General features: G+C 33.9%; 1 long non-coding RNA gene across 1 annotated transcript in view; it reads right to left on the bottom strand.

Annotated features, from left to right (window-relative positions):
- LOC103094713 (uncharacterized) overlaps window positions 1-16,822 on the bottom strand; it is a 118,921-nt gene that overhangs the window by 13,540 nt on the left and 88,559 nt on the right. Inside the window, exon 3 of the long non-coding RNA XR_008918329.1 lies at window positions 1-16,822. This exon is cut by the window's left edge and continues 13,540 nt beyond it. This is a non-coding gene — a long non-coding RNA (uncharacterized LOC103094713).

Raw genomic sequence — 16,822 nt, 5'->3', positions numbered from 1 at the left:
ATAAAATTAGGGGAAGGCACAGGAAATGATGCAAAAGAAAGTGTCTTTAAAAGGGAGTTACAACTTCCTGTGGAGAGAGAATCATCTGAGAGTTGTGAGAGAATTGTCTGAGATCTTCAGCTGAAGAAGAATCTGCTGACTGGACCTGAGACCCTGTTCCTAATGAGACTGTTCTTAAATCTCTTCCTTTGGACTGACATGTGGTGAGTGAAAAGGCTGACTCCTTTCCTGGATTTACTGAAAAAACCTCAGGAGAGAGCTACCTCTTGAGAGAGTTTTCCTCAGGTCCTCGGCTTTGCTGAGGCTGGTTGAAAGTAACTCTCCCTGCCCAGGTTGAGCCAGGGGCCAGGAGTAAATTACTTAGTTCTTCAGCTAGATATCTTACCCTATCCTCTCTCTGATTTTCTTACTTCCCTCTTTCTATATATTGTAAATAAATTATAAATGTATATAAATGTATATGAATTATAAATAAATCTCTTTGAAATAAATTATATTCCTGGCAACCTATTTTAAATATAATCCAGTCCAATCTTTTTTTTTTAATAATTAACCTTTTTTCCCCCCTTACAAACCCAACTATTGATTAGATATTATGGTTGACAGAGGAGACTTTGGCTCAAGCTCAAAGGATAGTGACGTAAAAATACCTATTTTTAAAATAGCAAAGAAATAAAATAAATGTCCACAAGTTCAAAAAGAGCTTTTGGAAGAACCTAAAAAGACCTAAATCAAATTGGGAGAGAATGAGGAAAAAATAGGGAAGAAATAAGGATGATGCAAAAAATCAAGAAAATTAATGAAATATCACCCAAATGATAAAAAAAAGATCAGACATTCACAGAAGAAAATGGAGGGATATCATTGCTATGTTCCATAGCCCTCAGGTTAAGGAGAAAATACTATGAGCGATGACAACAATGAAAATTAAATGCTGTGAAGCTATAGTCAGTCTAACACAAAACTTAGCAGCTGAAATATTAAAGAATGCAGGACATAGAGCACAGCATTTTGTAGAGCAAAAGACTTGGGTTTACAACCAAGAGAAACATATCCAGCAAAGATGAACATAATCATGAAAGGCAAAAAATGGATATATAATAACTAAAGAGTTTCAACTATTTCTAGGGAAAAACCCAGAACTCAGCAGAAAATGTGATCTATAAGAAATATACCATGGTAATGAGAGACTAATCATAAACAACCCAAAATTTCAAATTGTTTGAGTTCTACAGGGGAAAATGCCATATATGGCCCCTAGGAATGGCATCATTGTGTTGTGAAAGGACATATAAGGATAGTAGACTTGAGTTTGAGGTGAATGTAATGGAATGAGTCAAAATGAGAGTGGAATAGAAAAGGAGGAAGTAGGGTGGCTATCTCATATGGAGGAGGAAAGAAAGGGGCAACTGCCATGAAGAAGGGAAGAGAGGATGAAGAACTATTAGTACCAGAACTCTACTCTTGTCAGACCTGAGATAAAGAGATAATGATATACAGAATTATAAGGGTACAGAGAAACATGAGGGAAGGGCTGGGGATGAGATGAGGGAGAGGATGGGAGTTCTCTTGGATGACTAAAAAAAGAAAAGAAGAAAGAGTAGATTAAGAGAAAGGAGCATTGAGGGATAAGAAAGGGGAAGGAAGAAAGGGTTACCTAGAGAGGAATACCTATTAAGAGTTAGGGGAGTAATGTGAGGGAATATGAAGGGACTGTAGGACAAGATAGAGGAGGGATTTTTAGATTAGAATAGAACTCCTGTCAAGAAATAGGAGGGCATGGTTAATGGGAGCAGGAAGTAATTTTTGGAAAGATGGATAGAATAAGAATTAAAAGGAAAGAGGAAAGGAACAAGTGAGGGACCTTTGGAAAGGTGGGATAATTTGGAACTAGGAGGGTAAGGAGAGAGATTAAGAGAGGATTTGGGGGATGGGATGTGAATTGGAGAGATATTCCTCAAAGGAAATTGGATCTAAGGAGGTATACAGCAGAAAGAAAGGAAGGGGGAGGATAAAAAGTGAAGTGGAAGTGAGTTGATGGAAATGCACAGCTAGTAACTATGATTTTGAGAGTAAATGGGATGAATTTACCTGTGGAAAGAAAATGGAAACTAGAAAGGATAAAAAACCAGGACCTCACAATGGGTTGCTTATAAGAAATACATTGAAAATGAGATGCACACATAGTGTGAAGGTGAGAGGCTGGAGCAGAATATACTATGCCTCAACAGACCCAGAGAAGGCAGGGATAGTAGTCATGATCTCTGTCAGAGATATAATCAGATAGAGATGAACAGGGTAACTATATTATATTGATGGGTATTATGGATAATGAAGCATTACCAACATTGGACTTGTATGCCCTAAGAGTTATAGTATGCATATTTTAAAGGAAAAAACTAAATGTACCCACAGAAATAGATAACAAAATAATAATAATAGGTGATTTTAATTTTTTCCTCTCAAAACTAAATAAATCTAAGCAAAAGATAAAGAAAGAAATTGAGATAAATAGAAACTTAGCTAATTTATATATGATAAATATCTGGAGAAACCCCACCCCCTCATACCTGCATGAAACTATTAGAAGATCTTAGATCTATTAGTCTTTGTACTGAAAAAAATGTTTGTCATGCCTCCTCATTGTGCTCCTTCCTAATTACTCCTCCTTGTTGAAATGAACACCTCCCTGCCTCAGAGTGGACTCTCCTGCATTTCCATGTTGTCTAATGATCCAGAACTGCAATTCCTCTGCACTGGTCAAAGACCCTAGTTGTTGCTACTTTGTTAGTTCTCTTCACTTCAAGTTGACAAGCTGATTCCCAAATCCCCAATCTTTCTGCTGACCTTCAATCTCACATCTCCGACTTTTCAGACATCTCAAACTGGATGTCCAACAGACAGCTTAAACTAAAAGTTCAAAATAGAACTTTTATCTTTTCATTTAAATCCCTCCCCCACACACACATACACACATGCCTCTACTTTCCCTATTACTATAGAAAGCAACACTTTTCCTCCCAGTACCTCAGGCTAACAATTTAGTAGTCGTCCTTGATTACTCATTATTTATCACCCCCTCCCATCCAAACTGATGTCAAGGGTTGCCACTTTAGCCTTTACATCATCTCCCAAATATGTCCTCTTTTCTCCTTTGACACTATCTCCACTCTAGTACAGGCTCTCATCATCTCTCACTTTGATTCTACAATAACCTAAAATAGTGTCTGGCTGTCTTAAGTCTCTACCCACTCCAAATTACTATAACCAGCCAATAAAGAGACTTTCCTAAAATACAAATCTGATCATATCAACCTTCTCCACTGGCTTCCAATATTCTCCAGATACAAATACAAAAATAAACAGTTTGGCATTCAAAGGCCTTTATAATATAATTCCATCCTACCTTTCCAGTCTTCTTGCATCTTATTCCCCAATACAAATCCAGTGACACTGGGCTCCTGGCTGTTGCATAAACAATATATTCTATCTCTTAGCTCCTAGCATTTTCTCTGGCTCTGCCCTTTATCTGGAATTTTTCTCTCCTCTTCTCTGAATACTGACCTACCTGGATTCCTTTAAGAGCCAGCTAAAAAATTCTACTTTCTAAAACCCTTCCCCAATCCCTTCTAATTCCAGTGTTTTCTCTCTGTTAATTATTTCCTATTTATCCTGTATATAGCATACTTTGTACATATTTGTTTGCATATTGTGCTTCTCATTAGATTGTAAGCTCCTCAAAGGCAGGGACTATCTTTTGCCTCTTTTTGAAAATCAATTGTTAGTCCATTGCCTTGAACATAGTAAGGTAAGTACTTAATAAATATTTCTTAAATGAATAAATGAATGAATAAACATATGTCTTTTTCATGTTTTATTTCATTACCTTTGGGAGCATTTGTATGCTTTTTGTAGGTGATTTCACTGTTTAAAATATTCCCAAAGGATATGCTGATGTGCTGCTAAGAGCAAGGAGGCTGTGATGGACCTTAGAAAGAAACTAGTGAGTTAGATAAGCTTCATTCAACATGAGTTATAGAGCTGTTGGCTGTGAGTTCAATGTTAATGAATCATGTAGATATGGCACATCTAGAAAAAGGACAAGGAAATTTGATAATCTGTAGGTAAAGCCACTTTGAAAAGTGCTGAAGTAAATGTGAGCAGGGCTTCATAGGAAGCTTACTCTGTATTTCTCCTTCAAGCAATGGTTTATAATCTGTTAATTCAGTGTTCCTTGGAGACTTTATACAACATAATTACAGTAAATCAGAAGATCAACTCTCCCTCTCTCTGTGTCTCTGTGTGTCTCTCTGTGTGTCTCTCTCTGTCTCTGTCTCTCTGTCTCTGTCTCTCTCTCTCTCTCTCTCTCTCTCTCTCTCTCTCTCTCTCTCTCTCTCTGCCCATGTCTGATAAATTTTGTTTTGCTTGACTATAAATTCTTCTAACATATGTTTTGATTTTTAAAATTTCTCAATGAGAGGAAGAAAGAAACAGAGAGTGAGCTGATATATTAAATTAAAAAACAAACTATATGTGCTTTTTCACATTTGCAAGCTAATTCCAGTTTTATTATTTAGCAATATTGACCAAATTTCTAACAGAAAAAAAGATGTTGTAAGTGGTTCACCATCAACTGTTTACCACTCAAGATTTGAGGAAGGTACTTGAAAAAAACTGAAATATTAAGAAAATTGCTACATATTTTATTAGGAAAGTATGTACTGTATATTTTCTCCATCCCAGTCCCTAAATAATACTGCAGTCTATGCTGCCTATGTATAGATGGAGTGGGGAGGGGGGGAAGCTTTAAATAATATATGTACCTTAACATAAATAAATGAATACATTTATATTAAGGATATAGCCTAAAATTCATTCCTACTAGTATCACAGCTGGGAAAGTCATTAGGAGGCAGCTGGTGGCTGAAAAGAAAGCCAACATGAATATTTCACTCTTAGTTTTTGCTACATTCATAGGGAATACTAGTTTTAGACATATAGATTTTCAAATAACACCTAAGCACGGAAAACTTCTTGACCTTTTATAAATTGGCAACCTCTTGTCATATTTAGCTTCTAATGATCTGAGTCAACTATAGTTTTAAAGCTTATTATGTGTAAATGTCTCATAAGATTGACACCAATAAAATGGGTTGATTGGATTACAATTAACTTGCTAATTAGGCTAGAAAAGTATAAATCCCAAAATAAAAATGGACTTTTAAAACTTTTTAAATTATTCAAACTATTATGTGAATTATTTTTTAAATTGATAAGCTTTTAGGAGAATATAGAATAACTGAAATCTAAAAGAAAATAATATTTCATTTATTAAAATGTATTTTAAAAATAAAATATTATTTTGATATGGCTTAACTGTAAAGTGAGAAATTCATGTATATAGAGAAGATAATGTTGCTGCACAAGAAACATATTTATTTCTGATTCTATAAAAGAGTGAACCATTTATACTTAACAATGTATTATTATCATATTATATTCACAATAATATGCACATATTGATTTAAAACTGTATAATCAAGATGATGATAATTAAAACTACATAAACTATTAATAATGTCTTTGACTTTTTTTTTAAGTCATATCTGACTCTTATTCCCCCATTTGGGATTTTCTTGGCAGGAATAACTAGAATGATTTGCAATTTAATTCTCTAGTTCATTGTATGGATGATGAACTGAGGCAATTAAAGGTAAGTGACTTGTCCAGAGTCACACAGTTAGTACACGATTAAGGCAAGATTTAAACCAGGGAAGATGAGTCTTCCTATGTCCAGACCTTGAATTCTATCAACTGGGCCACCTAGGTGGTCCATTAATAAGGCAGCATCACAAAATTCATCTTGGTATTTTAACTAAGTATAAAGATTCAAGTTATTTCCAACTCTTACTTAACATGTCAAACAACAACAAAGGTAGTCATGTCTACATAGGACCAGATAAACAATTTATCGACTTGACTTTCCACAAAACAGCTTAGGTCAAGATTCTTTTTGTGTGTGTGATGGACCCATTTAAGAGTCTGGAGGATACTACAGCACACTTCCCACATTGTTTCCTATATTCTTTTTTTTTTTACACCCTTACCTTCTGACTTGGAATTAATACTGTGTATTGGCTCCAAGGCAGAAGAGTGGTAAGGGCTAGGCAATGGGTGTCAAGTGACTTGCCCAGGGTCACATAGCTAGGAAGTGTCTGAGGCCAGATTTGAACCTGGAACCTCCCATCTCTAGGCCTGGCTTTCAATCCACTGAACTACCCCAGATGCCCCCGTTTCCTATATTCTTAATTAAAAGAGATACCAAATTTCAGTTAGAGGGGATTTGTTCATTAACCTCTAACTGAAATTTGGTATCTCTTTTAATTAAGAATACATATATATATGCTTTCTCCATCCCTCGACCAGCCAAGTTTACCTTATAATCTCTCCTAGATTTCTTAAGAAGTCCATGCATTCACAGGGTAATATCCCTTTGCCTACATAAAATTTCAATGAGAGTATAATCTTCTTGACAAAAATTTATGACAGCATGATATGGAAGTCTTGATTTCATTTTTTATTTTTACAGTAAGATCTTAAAGAGGGATCATATTGCAGAAAATAGTAAAAATGAATAAACCAATAAGGGTTTCATTAACTAAGGAAACTTGCTCATTCAGTGGTATTCCATCCCTTCTCTGCAACCATAGCCTTAGAGGATTACCTGCAGATCCTAAGAAATTAAATTCTTTTTCAAAAATCACTCATCCAGTATTTGTTATAAGCAGATTTTGAACTCATGTCTTTTTGATTCTCCATCTACTAAGGTTCCATTCTAAGTATATATCATCAGAAAATATAAACATTGATTAATTAACTAGTTCCTTATCAGTTCCCATTCAACTGCACACACCCAGAAGAATAATATCTCTCTCTATTCATTGTTCTTTCTCAGATTATTGGTGAACACTTAAAAAGAGACTAGTTTAAATATCAAAGTCATCCTCTAAGGCTATGGTTGCAGAGAAGGGATGGAATACCACTGAATGAGCAAGTTTCCTAAGTGGCAGTTCTTTAAACCAATGAAATCAGAGGTTTACACCAAAAAAAAAAATATATATATATATATATATATCCTTTGTGATTTTAGGGATGCTGTGATATATGGCTAATGAATATTTGAGTAATGTAGAATTCTTCTGCTGAATATATGTACTGCATTCAGTCTTTACATTCTTTCTCATAAATTTTAGTATTTTTAATGAGTTAGACATTCAAGTCTATGGACAAATATCCATGGCTCATAGATTAGGATCATTGATCTAGGAAAAAAAAATCTTTCTGCATATGATATTTACAAAAGGATTCACTGCAAATTCATTTAATGTAAACAAATACATCATAATTTTATCTGTTTTGTAAGCTTAGAACTTCATACATGTGGTTTTCTTAAAGCACTGCATTCTTTTATGGAACTATTTCTTTCTATGTGTATGTGTGTTTTAGCTGTGATAAGCTTAACTGCTTCTGTCATCTTAATGAGCTGCTTCTGTTATCTTAATGAGGCTCACTTCAAGATTGCAATATTTTTTCATTTTTTGTTTCAGTCTATGAGCATAAGACTTGGCACACAATGAATATTTATTCCCACTTTCTAGTTGTAAATATGGGCCAAATGAGGATTTAGAGCTATGCTAACAAATAGTTTGTTTTGGATCTCTAAAGAAGCACAGGCTGAATTTTATAATCCTTCTTTCATTCAACAACTATTAAGTATCTACATTAGGTAAAAATGTTGTGCTAACTAGTAGGGGAGACACAAAGTAGTAATAAAATATATTCATGAACCATATGATAGTACAGAAACAAGATACAAAGACACAAAGGAAAATGATTATAATAAACAATAATATATGGTAAGTGAACTTGGGAGCTGAAGTACCATTTGCTAAATTAAAAAGTAAACTATGAGTAAAGAAGGAAGAGACACTGAAGGAAGATATTAGGCAAGTGAGATGCATTCTCTGTGAAGTATTTCAATAGTCAAGATATACTCATTCTCTTTGACTGTGAGTAATTTGGGTTCATGACTTCAGATGAGGTTGTAGAATGAAAAGAATAACCAAGATGAAAAAAAGCAATAATATCCTGTCTGACATTTCAGGAAAATGGTCCATTGCTGGTCTGGGCCAATTACTCCTTTTTTTTTGAGGGGTGGAGGACATACATATGCATTATTACACCTAGCGCTGCTACTGCTACCAATACACCTTAAAATGTTCTTCTCTTCTCAACCTACATATATGCTTAATGGTTATGCTTGCAGTTTTGTTCCTGGTTCAAATTTTCAATTAAAAAACAAAAGTAAGCACCAAGTACTGCCTTAGTGGATTTGGAGACAGAGTTTGAATTAATTAATTTAATTAATATTTATTATTATGTATATACAATATGTAATAATTAATAAACATCTAGAAATTAATTTATCATTTCCAACAGTTACCAAAAGTGTGACCTTGGAAAAGTCACTTAAATCTTCTAGGCCTCAGTTATTCAACTGAAAATTATCAAGTTTAGAATAGATAATCTCTAAGGTCTCTCTGAATTCTATATCAATGTTCCTGTATGCTTATGGAAATAATATATAACCAAAAAATGTGACTGAAATTTCAGAAATGTCAAAAGCTAAAAGCCTGTAGAGAATTCAGAATCTCCTTGATTATTGCTACAGATAGACTTTTAAAGAGTTGGCAAGTTCTTAAAAAGTTGAGAACCAAGCTATATAAAAAAGAAAGGAAAACAGAAAGAGAAATCAGTTGTATCTGGAGACAGAACCTACCAAGGTCCTGATGGGGAAGTCATATCCAAATCAGCATTCTGTGCAATCAGATCATTGAGTACTTAAAGCAAAAATGAAAGCCAACATGAGATTTAAAAAGGGTTAAATATATAGACACTTCCTACAATTGAAGAAGTTGAGATATCTATAACAAATGAGACATGAATGCTGAAGGATGGGTAATAGAAAAAAAAAAGCAAGTACAACAGCATAGTATATTACTATGCTCTGAAAATTTATAACTGACATGAAGCAACAGACACAACAGGGAGTTCAAAGAGTCACAAAACCACCTCAGTCAATATCTTGATCTTCTTGTCAAGTGGAGAGACAGTATCCAAGGACCAAGCCAGTTAGAATATAGCTTTCATTTGTAAAACACTGCAGGAGAGATTGGCAAATGATTAGGAACAGTGCTACCTTGCAAAACTTGAAGAAGAAGGAAATGAAAAGAAAACCTATACAAACTCTACACGAGATATTTTTAGATCTCAGAGACTTGTATATCATCCAAAGTCCATTTATAGATGAAACTGGCAGGTTGATTGGCAATAGGAAAAAGGAACATCTTTGTCAGAATTTTCTTTGGTGTCTTATTTTTGTCATCGAGAGGGAACTACCATATTTGGATGCTAACTTCTTTATTTCTGTGTTATGTTTAAGAACACAAAGTCAGAAGAATAAAAAAGCTGGAGCAGACCAAATAAGACAGGAGAATATGCTTTGTAATCTTCAAACCATTGAGTGATTAATTTGCAAGATATTGTGCTATGGAGAAGATATCAAAATTAATTTGAGGAAAAGTAAACACCATCATTGCCTCTCAAAAGAAATCTATATAAAATCTATCACATTTACTCCATATCTACAAAAATAACAAGATGAAGCATGAATTTTTTCTAATGTAAGCAATATGTGTCTTGTTTCATAACATAATAGACATGGAAATATGTACTATTTGATTATATGTATATATATAAAACCTATATGATATTACTTGCCTTACTAGGGAGGACAGAGGGTGAGAGGGAGGGAAAAACATGGATTGCAAAATATCAGAAATGAATATTAAAATTGTATTGACATACAATTTGGAAAAAATTAAAATTTGTTATAAAATTTAAAAATGTGATCAAAGAAGAGGTAGGTAGGCATTTAAAAACATTTTCATATCAAGTTATTTTTTTTAGTCATCTAATTTAAAAGACATACAAAATAAAAGATTCTTCTGCACTATTTATGGACTAGCAGAAATTAGTCAACTCAACAGAAAGCTAGAGATCTTTAAAGGATCTTCTCCATCAATTATTCTGTCATGCATATGTTGTGATTATAAAAATTTCCTAAGAAAGGTAATTACAGAGGAAAGTGTTCAATGACTAACATTAACAACAAAGAAGGCATAAAATAGGACAGATATATTCTTGCCAAAGGTGTCCACCTCTGTCATAGAGGACGTTTTGTCTAAGACCCAAATAGAGTAGGTGAATTTTTTTAGCAAGTGAGATTATTCAGATGCTATTTTTGAATATTATACTGATTTCATCAAGCTCTGAAATGTAATAGAGCGTCCTTATGGAGATATATAGTTATTTAAAGGAAAAATGGCCAATAATTGATACAAAAACAACTGAAAAGATGAAAAACTCCCGTTATTAGAATATTGTAGGAAGTGAGATGATCATTCCATTATGTGAGCATATTAGTACATGTACCTTGCACAAATAGTACTAAAGGGCAATGAATAGGGACCAGAAGTAAATAGCAAACTGGGTGGTATTTAGGAAAATCGCTCTGTTCTTTTAATGATCCTAAAATGCTCTTCTATTCATCTACTCATTAAAAAAAAAAAAAACATGTTCTTCTGTCAGAGTGCTTTGGTGTAAATATGGGAACACAATGATATCTAAGAAATTAGAATTATGGATGGAAAAAAAGTGAAAAGAAGAAACGCTTGGTAGGCATAAGTAGTATATAACTTGCATCTGCTAAAATATGCACACACACAGTTGTAATAATTTGTGAATATGCAAAAGATCAGCAATTTTACTATCACACAAAACTGTACCGATTCTTATTTTGAGAATCCCTAATTTTCAATCTCAAAAAAAGTCTAATGCTATGCTGTATTTGCATCATTTAACTCTCTTCACCATAATTTTATCACCTAGAAAATATGGGCTCAAATGCCAAAGTTACATTTCTTTTGGGAAAATGACACAAAAAAACAGGAGAAAACTTTTCCCAAACTTAATACAATATGCACTACAAAGTGTAACATGTAGGACAATCTACTATTACTCTAGTTTCAGAAGTCCAATGTTGTCAGCCATGACTATACATTATAGAATATATACATAATCTTTTAAATGGTTAGTATTGTCATTAGAGGGGATAGCAGTTGTCATTAGGGGTAGCTAGGTGGCTCAGAGGATAGAGTTCTGGGCCTGGAATCATGAATAATCAAATCTGGCTTCTGATGCCTACTAGCTGTGTAATGCAGAACAAGATTTTTATGAACTTGTTTGCCTCAGTTTCCTCATCTATAAAATGAGCTGAAGAACATAGCAAACCACTCCAGTATCTGTGCCAATAAAACACCAAATGAGATCATTAAGAGCTGGACATGACTGAAAACAACTGAAAAACAACATTGTCTTTAGAGAATCCCTTACAAGGCAGAATATTTTAAACATGAAATTAGCATACATCGTTCATATTTGCAAATGAAGTATATTCTATAATGTAGACCCCATTAGTTTTACTCAATTAGCCACTTAACCTATTTGCAAATAAAGAATTCCTCTTTGCACCACCTCTTATCACTAAATGAGATTTTACTACTTATTTCACTTTTCTTCTTTTTAGAACTGACCAGGATATTAAACACATACACACACACACACACTTAAATAGAAAGCCTCAATAAAAACATGATTAACAAGAAAGCAATCCAATGTTTCTATACTTATTTTCCCCTGCCTGTAGCTAAGTACCTTTTCTTATTAAGAAGCTAGTAGCATTACAAGAATCTCATTCCCCTTTCAAATGAAGAACATTTATCTCAGGGTAAGTTGTAGAGTATTACCATTACAATTTCACAGGAAAGAATGAAAAGAAAGCACAGCTTATCAAAATGATCAAATGGGGCCAATGCTCACCATAAATTCCATTTTCCAGTTAAAATGATCTAAAGAATAAAGGAATGAAAACTGAAAAATATACAGCAGAGAGCAAGGAAGTTCCTGCCTCATTTAAGGGTTGTTTAAAATATGGTTTTATTGAATACATTTTAACTGAACAAAAGTCCCTGTCTTCAGTCATAACAGTCAAGTGTTTGCATGGATTACTCTCTAATTAGACAATGAGGATTCCTACAAATCCTAGTTATTTCAATCACTCAGTTGATCAGTAAATATTTAATAAGCACCTACTATGTGCTAGACAAATTTCTCCACAATTGATTTGCTGGGCAAACTTGTGCAAATAACCAGTTTCTATTACCCCCTTCCATGCCTCAACTCAATTAGAATTTTGCCTTCTCCAACTGGGAACTATTCCTCTCCATGTAGACTCCTTTCAATGCCTACAGAGAGTATCTTTTTCTGTGTTCACTTTCTGTGGTAAAATATAAACTTTTCAAACCAGGATCAGTTGTATTATATGTATATATATATAATACTTTAAATATATATAAACATATACTATAAATATATATATATGCATATATATATAATACTTTAAAAATTAACTGCCCATCTAACTACCCATTTCTCAATACTTACTAACTTGGCTGAAGAACTTTTAAGGTAAATAGCTCTTTTTAGAAGCCTTGGACCATGAAAAGCTTGGGGGGAAAGAGTGGCTCCAACTTAAATGGAGGTAATTAGAAAAACAATAAAATTGATGTAGCTCATTTATTTAAAAACAAACTAATATAAATTTGATTTTCAATATGTCAAACTTCAAAAATTCCATGAAGTAAGAGTTATGGCTTGTAAATATTTATAGCATTTGGCATACTATATTCTAGTAACTATTTCAGGAAAAGTTCACAAATAAATCAGAAGATGGCCTAGGGCTAAACTTTAAGGAGTTTCCAGAGGTTTCCTGAATGATTTACAAAAATAACTCCATCTAATTTCCAATATTGTGGTCCAAAATCTTCCAAATCTCTTCTACTCCAATTCCATGGGATTAATATACCAAAGATAATTAATTGTACAATAGTTTAAAAATAATCTGTTTTAACTGGATTTGGTAAACTAAAATTTTTTTCCTGAAATAACTGTAAAATAAAGCTTTAAAACAACATGATTAAAACTTCACGTAAGCTAAAGTATTTTTACATGCATTCCTTTTAGCATCAAAAATGTAAATATCTATTTCAATGTAATATAGAATAGATGTTATTCTCCATTAAATTGATTAGTCTTATTATCAATGATTTTTGATAGAAATAATGGAATGAGAAATGGCAGTGTTATAGGGTCAGGGACACATTGCAAGAGAGATGCCTGGTATGGTCAGATTCTATCAGAGCACCATTCTCTTTACAATCCTCCATTTGGATTATATATTTGGGTGTGAGCTCAGTTATGCCCATTATTTCAGTAGTCTCTTAATTCTTACCACATTCCACATCTGTTGCCTTTCTATGACTCATAAGATGATTCTTCACATGGTCTAATAAGATGATGGCTCTTTAATGCATTTGGGAATCTACATTATTAAGTGTTTACATGGAGTGGCTCTTATAGAAATCTAAGTCAAGTATAGAATAATGAGGCCTATAGAGGAAAAAGAAAACAAAAAAGATATGGGCTAATTTTTAGAATGACATGATAGGGAATGCCTAAAAAGCAACATTATAGTCATGCCCATCTATACATGGTTAAAGAGAAGGGTTTAAAAAATGTTTTTTTTTTTGTTTTTTGTATTTTTTTTGGAAGGAAGAATTTGTATTTGTAATTTTACTGATTTTAGGGACCTCTCTACCAATGCAGAATGCTAACTGTTCTTTAAATTAGAGTCTTAAAGGTTAAGTGGCACTGAAAAATAAACACCTTATCAAGAATCAGATCATGAGTAGGTAAGGAAAACAAATTTAGAACCTGGGTCTTCCTGAAATCAACACAGGTTCTCAACTCTAACTCTATTACAAAGTGAATTTGAAATTTTACTATAAAGAAGTTAAATTTCATCTCAGTGAAATCCAATAGGACAATGGGATCATAAATTTAGAGAAAGAAGAGATTCAGAGCACCTCTGATCTATGAACTGTAATTGAAAGAGAAGGAAATTGAGAAAAGCGACTTGTCCAAGGTCTCAGAAGTATTGAGGGGAGAGGTAGCATTTGAGTCCAGATCCTCAGATGTCGTTAATGGAAGACAAGGGAAGAATAATCCTTCAAAATAAGAAGCCTAAGATATTATGCAGACTTAAGTAAAATTAAAGAAGAGTAAATCTTAAGTCCTTAATAAATACAATCCATTAATAAATACATAATTTTTAAATAACAATTTTTAACATATTTTTAATCTAGGTAATGTGAGAGAAGTGTGGTTAATCAATAGTTCACATAAAAATGGTGAAATTTTAGTAGATTTATAAGTTTAATATGTGTATAGTGACAGCCACAAAAAGTAATTTGATAAAAGGTTCTTTATGAAAGAGGCACAGTGTCAAAATTTAGAGTAGATTAGGGATCTTTGTTCCCAACTAGATTACAATCTAAATTTCTGGGCATAACATTTTTAGAAATATCTTGATAAACAGCACATATCTAGAAGAGTAGTTCTAGGAACATAAATGGAATAGATTCTATCCATTTGAGAATAAGTTAAGGTGGAAAAGACAAAAGTTACAGAAGGCAGATTTCTGCTCAATGTAAGGGGAAAAAAACACTTCTAAAGAATTAGAGTAACCCCAAAATAGAATGTGTTTCATTAGGATGTAGTGTTTTCTGTCACTGAGAAACTATAAGAGTGAGTCAGATGACTGTCAGATGCACACACACACACATGCACACACACACACACAGAGGGACAGAGGGACATACACACATGTGCACAGAGTGATATATATATAGACACAAAGAGATACAACTCTACAGAAAGAACTCATTTTATGAGAATTCAACACCTGTGAATTCATGATTGGCAATAGGAGAAAGTAAAGGCAGAAAAATACACAAAATAAAAAAATCTAATTATCCACTAAATCCTCACCATTTCTCAAGCAGGGCAGTCTCCCAGCAGCATACACCAATCATGCTCCTTATCACTTTGAGGAGTGTTAATATAAGTCATTACCTTGTTCTGCGCCAAACATTAGCCCTGCATTAGTCTTTGTCTGGAGTTCTCACTTGTAACAAATCTTCTCTGGGTCAGAGCAGTGCTTCTCTTGTTTCATTAATGCTATTTAGTTATTAATAATGACCTCAAAGTACAAAAGTAGTGATGCTGGTAGCTCTGATAAGTCTAAAAATAATTGTATAGTTCCCGGGCATGTTCCCATAAGACATACTTATTAAATATACTCAATTATTATATATATTATCTAAAATAAAATATATTAAATATTAAAATATTAAATAATGGGATTTGCTATTATACATAGTTTTCAATTTATGCAAAAGATTTTGGAATGTCACATAAACTGAGGTCCTACTATATAAAAAGACAGACAGACACACTAAGGGCAGCTTGGTGCTGCAGCATTTAGAGTATCAGACCCAGAGCCAAGAAGACCTGAGTTAAAATACAACCTCAGATACTAATTATGTGACACTAGGAAAGTCAATTAATGTCTCAGTTTTCTAATCTGGAAAATGAAAATAACAATAACACCTATCTCAAAGTTATTTTGTCGATCAAATGAAATAAAATGTTACTTCACTTAGCATGGTGCCTGGCACATAGTAAGCATTAAATATGACAATAGATATGGTAATATTATATTAATATGCAAATATTTTAATTATTATCCATAGAATTAATGTTATAATGTTCTATTTATATGATATGTTTAAAATATATTATTAACATGATAATAAATATAATGAATAAATTCAGTCAAGCAATGAATGAAAAAAGCATTTATTTAGAGTCTACTATATTACAAGCTAGACTCTGTCCTAGATAAAAATATTGCAATGTATGAAACAATAGCTACTTTAAAAAACCTTGGGTTAGATTACCTTAAATTAGATCACTTCAAAGACTTCCTCCAACCTGATGATTCTGTGAATCAGTCACCTTTTCAAAAACAAATTTAGACTTAACCTCTGGTTTTATTGGCATTCAAAATTCCTAGAGGAGGCATTTCTTTAATGTCTGTCAGCACCCTCTCTGCAAACTATAGTCTTAAAGTTGTCAAGTGCACTAGAAAGGTTAAGTGACTTTCTGATTGTTATATAAGCAGTATGTGCCAGAAGCAAGACTCAAAAATGTCTTTTTGACTTCAAGGTTGGTTCACCATCCTCTACCTCATCCTGTGGGGTGTAGGGGGTGCTCAGGGAGGGGTAATATCTCTGGTATGGAGGGCTTGTCGTGCCCTTCTAGGGCAGCTCGCCAGCCTCTGACCCTCACCTGACACCCAGCTCTCACTTGTGGCTCCCAGTAGCTGCTAGCATGCGGCAGCGGCCACACCCCGGGCAACGGCTTCGACAGGCCGGCTAAACCTTGTGAGGGTAGCCATCGGGTCGACATCAACCCCTGGTGAACCAGGGCTTTGCTCACCCAGCATGTGAAGACTTTCAGCGGAGCAGGCGGAAGAAACCAATAAGAAGGTTCAACGGCTGAGATGGCGATGCAGCAAGGCACTGTGGAGTGCTTAGGGCGTGATGGAGCACAAAAGACAACACGGCCATCCAATGCAGCTGTGGAAGTCTCCAGATATAACGACTTCATGCCACTGGACTCAGGCTTCCAACGCCGAGAGAGTGGGACTGTCTGTGTGCATCGGCTTTTCCACTTAAAT

Source organism: Monodelphis domestica, chromosome 4, assembly GCF_027887165.1.
Source record: "Monodelphis domestica isolate mMonDom1 chromosome 4, mMonDom1.pri, whole genome shotgun sequence".
NCBI lineage: Eukaryota > Metazoa > Chordata > Mammalia > Didelphimorphia > Didelphidae > Monodelphis > Monodelphis domestica.
This window is presented reverse-complemented; position numbering and strand designations above follow the sequence as displayed.